The sequence below is a fragment of the Sebastes fasciatus genome, chromosome 14 (assembly GCF_043250625.1).
Source record: "Sebastes fasciatus isolate fSebFas1 chromosome 14, fSebFas1.pri, whole genome shotgun sequence".
Lineage (NCBI taxonomy): Eukaryota > Metazoa > Chordata > Actinopteri > Perciformes > Sebastidae > Sebastes > Sebastes fasciatus.
The window spans coordinates 15,233,981-15,247,381 of NC_133808.1; the positions used below are offsets into that span (position 1 = coordinate 15,233,981).

At 41.2% G+C, this 13,401-nt stretch overlaps 1 protein-coding gene across 1 annotated transcript in view; it reads left to right on the forward strand.

Annotated features, from left to right (window-relative positions):
- The first annotated feature begins 309 nt into the window (after nt 1–309).
- The window catches only part of LOC141782603 (protocadherin 8), a 34,310-nt gene continuing 21,218 nt past the window's right edge, over nt 310–13,401 (forward strand). Inside the window, exon 1 of the mRNA XM_074659155.1 lies at nt 310–601. The gene's annotated coding sequence lies outside the window, so the exon portion shown is untranslated. The remainder of the gene's footprint in view (nt 602–13,401) is intronic.

The window sequence follows — 13,401 nt, forward strand, 5'->3', positions numbered from 1 at the left end:
GAGCCACTGGGGAGGGGCTAAAGAGCCACATGTGGCTCCGGAGCCGCAGGTTGCTGACCTCTGGTTTAGATGCTCTGTCCAACCTCTAGTGGAGCTCAGCCACTTAGCCTCTTAGCCAATCAGAAGGCTTCCTGTTTTGAGTGACAGCGCATTTAGCAAATAGCAGATTGCAAGTAGCCCCTCCTCTTTCAATCAGTACAGCCGGTGTCTCTCCTCTAATTGCTAGTGGTGCCTGAAGCTGTTGAAAGTCACCAGATAACACAGTCACTTGTTAAACTAAAACACCTGTGCATTGTGGAACAGAAGCCTGAGGAGCAGGAGAAAGAAGTTCAGCCTTAATTCTCAACCAAGACCTCCAGTTTCTCCTCAACAAGTCCAAAGTAATAATGCCACTATGTGGCCCCTCGTCACCCTATACCCATAACAAGCTGTAGGCCTGCTGGTGAAACACTCTTTTCTCGAATAAAAACTGGCATCAGTGCATCATATCAGACTGGAACTCTCTGTCGCTGCAGCTCTCCTTTGAAAGAGACTATAATGAAGTCATTTCAGTGTTCAACACCAACCGAGCCCCGTCGTCTCCTGCTGCAATCATCAAAAAGTAAGATCTTTTACAGTTTTGGACTAGTGGCAACTGTTTCAATGTTATTGTTTATTATGTTTTTTTATGCTGGTGTTGCTGCCAGCTGTGCCAGGCTATGTTAAAGTGTATTTTTTTTTTTTAACGTTAATGCTGGTGCTCTATCTATATGCTTGATTCATGATGCTGTGTGAATATGTTTGTCTCGTTGGATCAGAATCAGATTGATTGATCAGGTATGATCAGGCCTACACATGTAATCTACCAGGAGTTTGACTCTGGTTGTTTTGCTCTCAATGGTGCAGAGTGCAAATATGCTGGAATAAATATTGAATGATTAATGCAACAGGTTGCTTTACATACACGACGTAGGTGGATATGTACAGTAGCCTAGTTATGCATGTATACATGTTAGCTGCCTGTAACCTCTGATGATGATGATGATGATGTATAAGGTTTAATTAACTGTGATGAATTGTATAATTGTAATGGCCTATTTTGGTTAAGATATGTGGTTCAGAACCTATGAACTAGATCTTTGGTCTTGGATGGACTGATTGTCTCTGTGCCCATCCACACAGTTATTTCTGCCTATACGCCACTGCTAGGGTGCCGTTACAGTGGAGAAAACATGACGAAGGGTGCCCTTAAATGGAGAAAACATGATAAAGTGCCCTCTATGGTGGCCTTAGAATTAAGAAAACACGATGCAGTGCCATATAGGCTGCTCTACATGCTCGAAAACCTTCTGTGCACTGGCGCTCCATCTGTGCCGTTTTCATTTTCTTCCACCCCTGCCCCTCAGACAGCCTGAGTCTGCCACTGGTTTCTTTACTGTGTTTCTGTGAAGGTCCCAATTCACACCTGGGTCTATGTGTGACATTTTCTTTAACTTGTGCTGTCATTAAGCGGCTAAATTTGGAGGTGCTCCGCTGAGAGTGAAATTGAGAAAGATGGTGGAGTTAACAGCACACTCAGGGGGATTTTGTGAGAATACTGGTTACAATAAAAGCTGCTCTAAGGAATATTTTCATAGCAACAGTGGATCAAATGTCCATGTGCAATGGAAAATGAGTTTCAAGCGGTGACAAGACAGAGAATTATCACCGGACTCTCTTTTTCCATCAGCTATATGAAGTGTTTTAGCTTTTTTAAGCTCACCGTTTTAGCTTTATGCTCTCACCAGTGTTGTTTCCAGCATCAGCAGGCAGCTATTTAGAGTAAAAAAAAACACCAAACAGCAGACAGAATAGTAGCTGGTGAACATAGTGGAGTATTTAGCAGCTAAAGAGCCAGGTGGACCACCAACATGTCTCCAAGTGAAGGCTAATGCTGCTCCATATCTGCTGGATGTGTGAGTAGGCACCATGTTAGCCATATCGACTTTGTAAGGAGATGTCAGTGTATTGTTTACAGTTTGTTGCACTGCCCCAAATCCTCTCCTCCGGTGGTGGAAATACATCCAACATTGACTGGTGGAGTTAATATTGCAGCAGAAAGCTGGTTTACTAGAATATCCTCATCAAAATAAGGAAGAAATATCTGCATAGCTGTGATAATATTCTTCAAGGTCTTGTCATGCCCAGACAAATTTGCACAACTGATCATCGATTCAATGCTGAAGTGGCTCATTAATAAACCGTTTGATAAACATTTTTTCTTTCAGCTCAATTTAGAGCCACATGTTACGTAGGCAGATTTTTACATTAATGAGAACAGAGGTGATCACAGATTCAGAGTGGGCGATTCTCTTTGGATTACATTAAACCGGGTCAAATGGCTGCGGTGATGGATGGATTATTGTACTACAATGCAGCATTAACTGGGACGTGGAGGAGTTTATGTGGATTTATGATAAGTAAATGGTTGTTTACGGTTGAGAAGGTTATTAAGCAGATGGTTGTTTTCATCGTGGTGTACAAATTCCACAGTTGGTTGTTGCTTTATTTACATATGACATTTAATTGTGTTGGATCGCAAACATAAAATATATTGAATGTTTTTGCGGCAGAGATTCAAGCTGCATGGATGTCTGACCTTCACATACGCTGTGCTGTATAATAAAAAATGAAAATAACACACAAAAAAAAAGAAAAAACTATATTCTAATACATGAGCTCAAGGTCACTTCCACAGGAAGACTTAATACTGCTCTGACTTCAAGCTGCATTTTATATTAATATTTGATTTTATATCTGTGTAGCAATTTGGGTGAAAGCAACCAACTATCAAAATCATCAGTCATAAAATATGGCTGCATGATGCTGATGGAAAGTCATGATAGCATTTTCATGATTAATGTTATATGATCGTGTCGAGTGTACTTATTTCCATGAAAGTTACCGGCAAATTATTCACAGCCTCAAACAGATTCACCAACAGAGCGAAGGAAGCAAGCGGCAAACGGAAAATGTATGAGGGAAAAAAAAAAAAAAAAAAAATGTCGCAGGGAAAGATATTTCAAATTTACTGTTGGCCCACAGACACAATTCCATATTTAATGGGATTGTAAATGCATTCAGTTTCAACGGATGCCTTTGCATTTAAAGTTCTCTAATCATTCTGGTCCATAATGTGCCTGAAGAAATGCCATGATAGTCTGCATTTGTGGAAGGCACTTAGCCTCGCATTCTTTTACAAAGATTAGAAATCAGAGGCAAATTACACTGTGGTGGAGCTCAGCTCGACCGAATATTGCTCCAGTGGGAGATCGGCTGCCTTAAACTACTCAATATTCCATGTTTCCTCTTTCTCTCTGTAGGCTAGACCTCTCTCTCTCTCTCTCCCTCAAACTCTTTGTGTTTCTACCCATGTTCAACTTGACATTAAAATGTGACATTTAAGTTACATTTTAGTTTAACTGGGTCTTCTGACACATCAGCAAAAGCTGTCAGCACGTACTCATAGCAAAATGTGTAGGGGAGACCTGGGACAGTTGTAACATTTTTGACATTTCTGTGTATCTTGGAGCTCTTTTAAGCCAGCGTGTTCAAAATGTGATAGAAACTAGTTACATGTGTCTGCTACTAAATGGCATGGCTGTTATCTCTGTAACACAAATAGAAAATGCATGGTTTAGTCAAACAGTATTTTACAGCCGCTGTCGCCATTTTGGACTGAAAAGGCTTATTATATTTATAATATTTTATTGTTCAACACAGGCCATTTCGGTAAAATATGACAATGGAATAGAAATAATTTTGTTTTACATTTGTGCGGCACTTTTTAGGTGGGCGTTTTATTGGCGTCTGGTAGTCGCTTTCAGTCCAAAATGGCGGAAGCGTAGCTTTGCTGCTGGGCGCTGATGTTGCAATGGAACAAACAAATTCTTGGCAATATATGTTCTTTGGTTTAGTCTCAAACACAAGGAGTGAAATATTAACAATTCACCCTGTAGTCGCGGTTATTTGTAACATAGCCTGGGGTGAAATGTAACATTCAAAAATATTGATTATGAAGAAACTGAAAGCTTTTTACTCAACACATAAAATACTTTTTAACATAATTGGTGAGTGTGCGCTTGTGTGTGACAAATATGTTAAGCGGTCATGTCAAAAAGGTAACCCTCAAATTGTGAAAACTTGCAAAAACTAGCAAAATCTCTTGCGAGACTCGCTGCCCGACGGCTGATCCTAACCTTAACTATTCAAATTCAATGTCTAACGTTCACCATCTCGCGAGAGTTTCACAATTTGTGCTTTACCTTCTAGACATTACCATGTTAAGCCGAAGTTGTTATTTATGTGTCAGCAAGTATACGCGAGGGTCCGTGTGTTAGAGTGGATAAAAAGATAAAACATGTTAATTAGTGGCTGGAAGGTGAATTGTGTTACCTTTCGGACAGAGCCAGGCTAGCCGTTTCCCCCTGTTTCCAGTCTTTGTGTTAAGCTAAGCTAACGGCTGCGGACTGTAGCTTCATATTTACCGTACTCATATGAGAGTGGTATTGATCTTTTCATCCAACACTCAGCAATAGAGTGAGTATCGTTATTGTTGTCTTCTGTCTTTGTTAAACTGTTATTTATAGAGCCGGGGCTGAAAGGATTTCTTATACCTCTGAGATAACAGAATGGGGTCACAGCCGCCCCTCCTATTTAGCTGCGCCCTTTGTGTTCCATCGGTACATATGTTGACCTGGTCCGCATAGTTTGCACCATTGTATTACCACAAGTGACACACTTCACAGGGGCTTAACCTTCACATGAAGGTTGTGTTTAAACATACTATTCAGTGAGGTTATTGAGTCAACATTTCATTTTTAACACAAGTCTCTGAAGTCAGTTTCACTCAGCAAGGCGGTAGATCAGGACAGAAACATCTGTGGTAGCCTATATGAGGAAAAAAAGATTGGCTGAGTTTTGCAGACCCGATATGAGAGGCATTATGGATCGTCTTAGCTTATTATGGGCTGTTGAAATGCATTCTTCAAAACATGCTTTTAAATACAGGCTGCGAAGTCTCTGATGGCCACATACAGATCCCAAAGGCAACATCAGATCTTTTTGTTCTGAAGATGCTCTCCGCTGATTAATTCAAACATCAAAATAAAACTCTGGTGTTTTCATATGCGAGAGCAAAGCCTCCGACGTCACATGGGGGTTTCAAAACCCCATCGGAAGCCTTAAACTCAGAAAGAAGCCAATGTTATGTTTTATTGATTCTTCTCCTGGAGTTCGGAGACAATCAGGCGGGTGAATATTTCATTTCTCTCTTTATGTTTGGACTGAGAGCTGTATCCCAGTGTTCAAGGTGTCTCTCCAGACGTGTCCCATAGCAGACATAAACAAAGTTATTAGATGAGCAAGACAAGATTCAGAGGGAAATTCAATGCTGAGAGCTTTGGAGGAGCCCTCTGACAGTATGTTCTGGCAATTCAGACTGTCATGCTTCATTGTTCTTCGGGGAAGATGGGTGTTGTTTGACTTTGAATGTTACCATCGAGCTTATGGACTCACCGGTGGTGAGTCTCGTTTTGCAATATTGAGCATGTAAATTAGGATTTATGTTTTGGAATGAGGTGGTGCACTATGGGTTTTGCATATTGGAGGCAAATCAACTTAAATATGTACAGTAAGTGCAAAGCATTGTAGAAATGTAGGTCATCTTTCTCAGCCAGCGAGATTTTCTCTCTTTGTGTGTATGTTTTAAGAGGAGGCGGTGTTTGTGTGTGTGTGTGTGTGTGTGCACATATGGGGGGTTGGGGAGGTCATATCTGTAATGCAGCGAGGCCATCACGTCTCATACAATGCAGATGGAGGAGGCGGCTTCAACATTTAGTGTTTTCTTGCCACGAGCGTTAATATGGCTGTTTTCTCCTCACGCTGTTTTTTGCTGCGAGCAACACGGTGTTTGAGGCATGTGCTCTACGGGACTGGATGAGGTATAATTATGTAAATTGCATTCAAAGGAATCAGCAATAGCTCATGTGGAATGGATGTGTCAACAAGGTGTCCACGTTCACTGTGAGAATTTGCTAATTAAACATGACACCGTTTCTCTCTCAACACATGGGCTCAGTGAAACACTGTGGGATTAAAACAAAAATATACTGTGGTGTATATTGTGTTGCTGGCTGAAAAATAATCTTCTTAGAAAAAAAAAAATATATAGGCTTTCATTTTTGCCACTGGAAGTGTAAAGAATTTGCCCCAGAGTTCACTACAGGACCATTAAACTTTGTACATGTTGTTGACATGTGTGTAATGAAAGTGCCTAAACTTCAAACAGCCAGCGCTCTATGATGCCCTATACTATACACACAAAACGGATGATTTATTACGCTGGTTGTCTGGCCCCACTAAATGCTTGAATTCTATTTGACAGCAAGCGTAGATAAACTACTTTGCCCGAAATTCTGAAAAGCGCTGCACCTGAAAAGCAAATCCAGTCCATGAGGAAACATAAACTAATTTCCCCCCCGTTTTGTGTGATATCTTTCCGTCTAAATGAAACAGTCTGCTCCTTATTTATTGTGAAGTTATCACATTGGAGAACAAGACATAGGGGAATAGCCGAGTTACGATCTCCTCAGCTGCGGTTGTAGTCAAGGCACGTGACGCGGGTGAAGCACGGGGACAATTAATGAAGGAGAGACAGCGCTTAGAGAGCTCCTGAATGACACTTGAGTGCTGGCAAGGAGTGAAAAAAATGACTTTTGAAGTTTTTCGTTTACTCCCTCCTCCTCTTGCGTTTGCCCAAGATGAATTGGCTTTTCAGATTTAAGAAAGTGCATGGCTGAAATACAAAGAGAGGCTCATCTATCAGCCCCTGAATAGTGAGAGAAAATCCTATGGCTGTGTGGAGGGAGGGTTGAGGGGTGGGGGGGGGGCGTTGTTGGTCTCTGATTAGACCGTGGGCCAGTTCTACTCAGGGGCTCGCAGCGCAAACATCAATCCTCTTCTTCTTCCACTTCAAATCCTTTGAACCACTTGAGACAATTTCTTCACTGTGAGCCCCCCTTTTAAAGATTTTCTCTATCAAATGTGCCAGCTATGTGACAATGAACACTTATTGCAGCTTGGTTGTTTATTATGTAAAATTCTAACTTGACAAAGGCTGAACTCTGAGTGTTGGTAATGGGAGTATAAAAAAAACCAACAACATCCAGTCTGCACTTCCATCACTCAGATGTCTGCGGTCCGCTGTGTGAGTGAAGCTGCAGATGAGGCGGTAGGGAAGAAAAAGAGGAGCATGAGAAATGCCTCTACGGTGTGTCAGTCTAAACACAGAATAGAGGAAAATACTGATAAAATGTAAAACGCCTGCCATCCCCTCCACACACAGAAAAAAAGAGCATAACACAATTACACACCGAGAGGCATTATAGAAAGCTTTTATGATGTTTCCAGGGCGTCAAGATCTTAATTTTTGATGCCGCTTTATGTGCATCCAGAGTATAAATTGGCCTCCCCAGTTTTCTGAAGTGATAAGAGGTAAACACCAAAAACCAATAACTGTCAGCCGAACATTAAATCAAACTGACAAGTCTCTTAAAAGGTACGGCCATGAAAAATTAACTGCGGTATTTTTGAGGAGACCTAAAATGTGGAGTTGTTTTTTTCCATCTATCTCAGCTGGTGTGATCTACTTTTTTTCTCACACTGTGGCTGGCTTTAGTCTGAGCTAGAAATACAAACAATTTGGGATGACAGGGCTTCATTCAATAGCAACTCTAACAAAGTGAATTTAAAAACCTCTTTATTTCAGACAACATATTAAAGCAGCAGTGGGTAGAGCTGAAGCAAATATGATTTAAAAAAAGTTAATTTTATAAAAAGGTCACTATAGCCTAACAGTAGAGCATGAGACAGGTAATCTGAAAAAAATGATGTGCCTCTGTGTCCTCAGTTGCTCCTAATGGCATCTGCAAGATTTCACAGACTGGATGAAAACAGCCAATCCGAGTCGGAGCTGGAGCCTGTCATCTCTGAGCAGCTGTCAATCACTCGCAAACTCCAATCAAACGGTCAAACTAGGCAGCGCTGATCAAATATTAATCAATATTCTGTTACTGTTATGCCTATTTCTTGCCTCAAACATCTTGTAGTGTACTGTTTAGTTGTAAAATGAGAAAGTTTGTGACCCGGCAGCCATGTTGAGATCAGCTGAGGAAATACTAAGTACCGCCCACCAGCCGGAGCAATCTTTCTCATTTTACAGCTAAACGGTACACTACAAGATGTTTCTGAAAACATTTGAGGCAAGAAATCGGCATTACAGTAACAGAATATTGATTCATAATTGATCAGCGCTGCCTAGTTTGACTGTTTGATCGGAGTTTGCGAGTGATTTACAGCTTTCTCTATTGAACGAACAGCCAATAGGAACACTCTCTCTCTGAAATGAGCTGTGATTGGCCAAGGTCTCTTTTTTTAAAGCCTGTAAACAGAGCCAAGAGGAGGGGCAGAAGTCTACTTTTCTCTGAGCACTTGAATAACAATATGCTGAAAGGTTATTATGGATTTTTTTGCCCAATGATGCCAAAAACATTCTGCCTACTGCAGGTTTAAGGACTTTTCTTTCATTTGCTATGTGACAGTTGAATATTAGCTCATGTCTTATCCTCATATTCCACAGGAGCAGGTCAAAGGAGGCTAACTTGACATACCGACTCAGGTCGAAATGGTCATCTTGACTTCCTGTTATACAGCGTCAGAACATCCTGTCTCTGCGAGGCTGTTTCTGTGACCCATGAGTGGAGACTTTAAAGATTTTCTGGGCTCAGTCAGTCTCAGCCGTGTCCTGGGTTCAGGGAAACTGAGAAGTCAAACCCCCGACAGAGTGCAAGTGACATTAAATCCTTAATAGTTATTGGTAAGATATTAAGGGATTAAAGCACCATAGGATGCTGAGACCGAATGGAAAACTATCTGTCAAACATCCTCTCTCAGATTACCATGTTACATGCTGATGTGTCTAACAGCCCTTTTGCGCGTACCGTAAATCTCATCAAAATGTGCGTATATGGCAGTTCTGGAAATGCAGACTAAAATTAGAGAAGGGAGAACTTCATTGCCCTGACACATGTAGGTCTTGAGTCACTCGGCTTTGCATGGTTTCCAGAGAGCAATCACACACAAAGATTGAGCAAAGGTGCGGCCAACTTAAACATGTCAGCCAATTTCAGATGTGTGAAGCAACAGAGTGCTTCAGCAGCGCTAGCGGCTCATGGCCTTGGGCCTCGGGTTGTCTGAATCTGAAATTCACAGTTCAGAGCACACCCGGAGATGGAGCCGTAGCAATCCTTGATGCCCCGCACAATGAGGCCATTTCATAGTAGATCACGGCAGTCTCTTGCTGGTGTTGAAGGGAGAGGAAAAGCATTTTGACAGGCCAATGAAGAATTTATTTGAAATGTCTTGTGGTGTTGAGAAGATTTGCGTGCTCTTCAAAAAAAAGCTATGAGGGAAAACATCGGAGGGCACACAGATATAGGAGTTTATACAGCCGTTCCTCCAGCCTGGTTAGAGCGCTTTATCAACACTTACACCAACTAGGATTTGAAGATGATCAGTCATTTATCCACAAAATCTTGGGCTATTTCTTTTTTTGAATTGTCAGTTTGATTCAACACAGCACTTCTGACAGTGTGTCCACATTGCCTAAGCAAACCACACAGATCCCACGGTATCTAGCTGTGCACAGCAGTTTGTATGGAAACATGCGACCAGGAGAGAGAGAGAGAGACGCTGAACATGAGGGAGCATCAGAGAAAGTGATTTCAGCTGACAAGAGAGTTCTCTGCTTGATTTTTGTGGTGACAGACTGTGACAGTGCTCAGGTAGGAAACAACAGGGGAGAAATCTACCTTAGAGTATTTTTTTTTACAAAGTACATTTGTTGCCAAACATGAACTGAAAGGATTGTGTGGCTCTTTAAAGGGTTGGATCACCCAAATTATGAAACAAACAAAAATAAATTTTTGTTATTGTCAACAAATCCCATGAAAAGACCAAAACCAGCAACTGTGTCTGTAGCGCTCTGCCGCAAGCCCATTTGTTCCTACTAAAGACAGAAATCTTCATAATCAGGTCAACATAATGGGCCAAATAATTTCTTAAAACAGCAGGGCACTAGTTTTTAGCAAACCGTTGTCCATGTAGTGTTATAAGGAAACATGTCATCCAGTATGATGTGGTTCATTGACTTAACAAATCTGTTATCAATTCATTGCGGGTCTTTTTAAAGAATTTGTGACAATAAGAATAAAAAAAAATGGAAATGTGTCTTTCCAGAGATATGTTAGTCTCGATAATTAATCTGCAGTACCATCTGCAAGTTGTAAAAGGCAAAGTTAGGATAAAGCAGACTTCTCTTCATGCAGTTCAAGTAATTTGTGAAGGACACTCATGGTGTGAAGGGAAATGCTTTTCAGGATGTCGCATAAATCCGAAATACAAAGTTTGAATAGTGAACTCAAACCTTTGTACTTCCCTTAAGAAAGCTGGTTTTACACCATTCACTAAGTACATAGCTCAAGTCCCTGTTTAAAGGAAATAAAAAAAAAATCTTTTACACTGATAATGGCTATTTGTTGGGAGGCTGTGAGGAATATATGGCAATAATTTAACACTGAACAGGTATGTATCTCAGTCATGTTTTTTTTTTGTGGAGGTACAACATGAAGTATTTGTTAATACGTTGCAAATGTACAGCATGGGTTGGCTGATTGTTTTGTTTCTTAGTGATTTGTGATTTGCTGTGCCTCAAGGACACACAGACCTGTGGCTGGCTGGCTGGCTGGGCTGGGTGAATATCTGTGAAACAGTATGTGCCAGCCAGAGGGCATGTGAAATAATTTACTTTCATGCTGTACTCCTGTCTAACTGTCACTGCCTTTTATTCCTAGTCAAGCGCAGATAATAATCTGCTAGGTTGTTTTTTGGTACTGTGGGTTTTTAATATTTTAAGACTGGTTCTTCGGTTGGGTTTCCTGGCGGTGCACTGGGGACACTTTCCCTTCAGGTGTGGCACATGACATTTTCTGAGGAGAAGTGTGAGGTAGTGAATTTGGTATCACATAGGATGAATGTTTTGATTCATTGAGGTACACTTCTTGGTCTGTCTTCCCTTTTTATGCCTCTGCGCCGGGCGACAGCCGTGGCCGGAGGCATTATGTTTTCAGGTTGTCCGTCCGTCCGTATGCTAGTACGTACGTACCTACGTACACATATGCATGTCCGTCCCATCCATTTCCGTGAACGCGATATCTCAGGAACACCTGGGAGGAATTTCTTCAAATTTGGCACAAACGTCCACTTGGAATCAAGGATGAACTGATTAGAGTTTGGTGGTCAAAGGTCACTGTGACCTTACATCCGTCCCATTGTCGTGATATCTCAGGAACGCCTCGAGCATATTTCTTCAAATTTGGCTCAAATGCCCCCTTGGAATCGAGGATGAACTGATTTAGGTTTTTTTGGTCAAAGATCAAGGTCACTGTGACTTCACAAAACACATCTTTTGGCCATAACTCAAAAATTAATATTCTAATTATGACAATTTACACAAATGTCTAACAGGATAAACTGATGAGGTTATGACATTTTAAACAGACATGGATGTAATCTGCAACTTGACTGGTTGGCAAACCAGCCTAGATAGGTATTTCTAGATTTGCCTCTTTCCTTGCAGAACCGGCAGATTCTCTCCTCTTCATCTAATCAATAAAACTGCTTGTAACAGCGCTTCAGTCGACTATCTGATTGCTGTATTCATTTATAATGAATGCATTAGATTAAGGGGTACTAGGCTCAGGCTACTGGTGTTTAAATCACTGCTCCTCTACCTCAGTTGTTTTTAACTAAATGTTCCTCATGTTGGGTTAAGTCTAACATTTTGTAGTAGCAGCCTTATGTCCCTGGTTTGGTCCTCAGCCCTCTCCCTACTCCGACTCACACACACAGACGCACACAAACACACACACACAGAGGTTAATTAGGCACAGGTGTGCTTCGCTGACCTGCTGGATTGCTCGTGGCTCTCTCCGAAGCTCAATGTGAGCCCTGCTGGCCATACAGCTTTAACTAGAGACACCAGCTCCCAGCGAAGATTGAGGCAGCCAATGAAATCACTCACTGCACACATCGGATTTTCTCTGGAAACACAAACCAAGTCTTCCACCACAGCAGCGGAGAATTAATAGTGCTCTAAAAACATGCAGTATACTTTTATTCTGTCACGCATGCTGCTGTAGACCTGTAAAGGAGTTAAATCTGCACCGTATCTGTCGCAGCACAACTAGAATGAGTGCATATTTTAAATTCTACATATATTTCTAGTCTAAAACACTGGATAATTGAAACAGAATTCAAATGCATTATGTATGGAAGTCGATAGCCTCATCTGCACTTTATATGTCTGTGCAATTGATTGCCATGTCATTGCTATTCACCCTACTGGGCACCATTGCGCTGTTAACATGAGGAGTACAAGGAGGGATTGACAAGTCGCACTGAGTAGTATACTGAAAGGTAAGAATGGTTTAAATATTAAACCAGGATTCCGCCTGTACTCAAAACATAAAACAGATCTCCCTCCGTTCGCTGTCTCTGTGTGTTGTTGAATATATTCATATGGGCTTGGCTGGCTGTGCTGAGAGCAGGTGCATTAAAAATCTAAAGTTTATAAATGATAGATTGGAGAGCAGGGAGCTGTTGAGATTTCCCTTTTATAAGGTGAACAGAATCGGCTGAATATTGTTCTTGAACTAATATCTTCAGGGCTCGAGCTTATGGTCAAGGACAAAACATTGTGGGAGAGTCTATTCTTCGGCTTGAATTAAATATTTATTCAGTTTTGTGAGGAGGGTCATTTCAATTTTGCTCCCGCGGGCTCCTCTAGTCGTTCTATTACATAACTCACAATGGAAACGCTAACAATAGTTCATTTCCTGCTCCTGAAGCGCCGAAATGTAGCCTATACTCGCTCGCTCTTACCTGGGTTTCAATATGAAAGTTGATCCCATTCTTGCAGACCGAGTGACTCCTGCTCTTTGTCCATACTCTCTGCTTCACTCCATACTATAGTAGCTCCCATAACTCATAGCCTAAAGGAACACAGGAGCATTGCATTACATATTCAGCTTCGGTATACGGCAACAGAAATTGATTGTGTGGAGGTAAAAAAAAAAAAAAATGTGATGGCGACGAAATGCAGAGGTGGAAGAAGTCCTGAATTCAGAATGTTAAGTAAAAGTAGAGCAGAGTTATTAGCAAAATGTACTGAAAGTATCAAAAGTAAAAGTAGTCATTATGCAGAACGTGTCCTTTCAAAGTGTTGTATAATTATACAATATTATAGAAGTCTGTTTTTATCTCTAA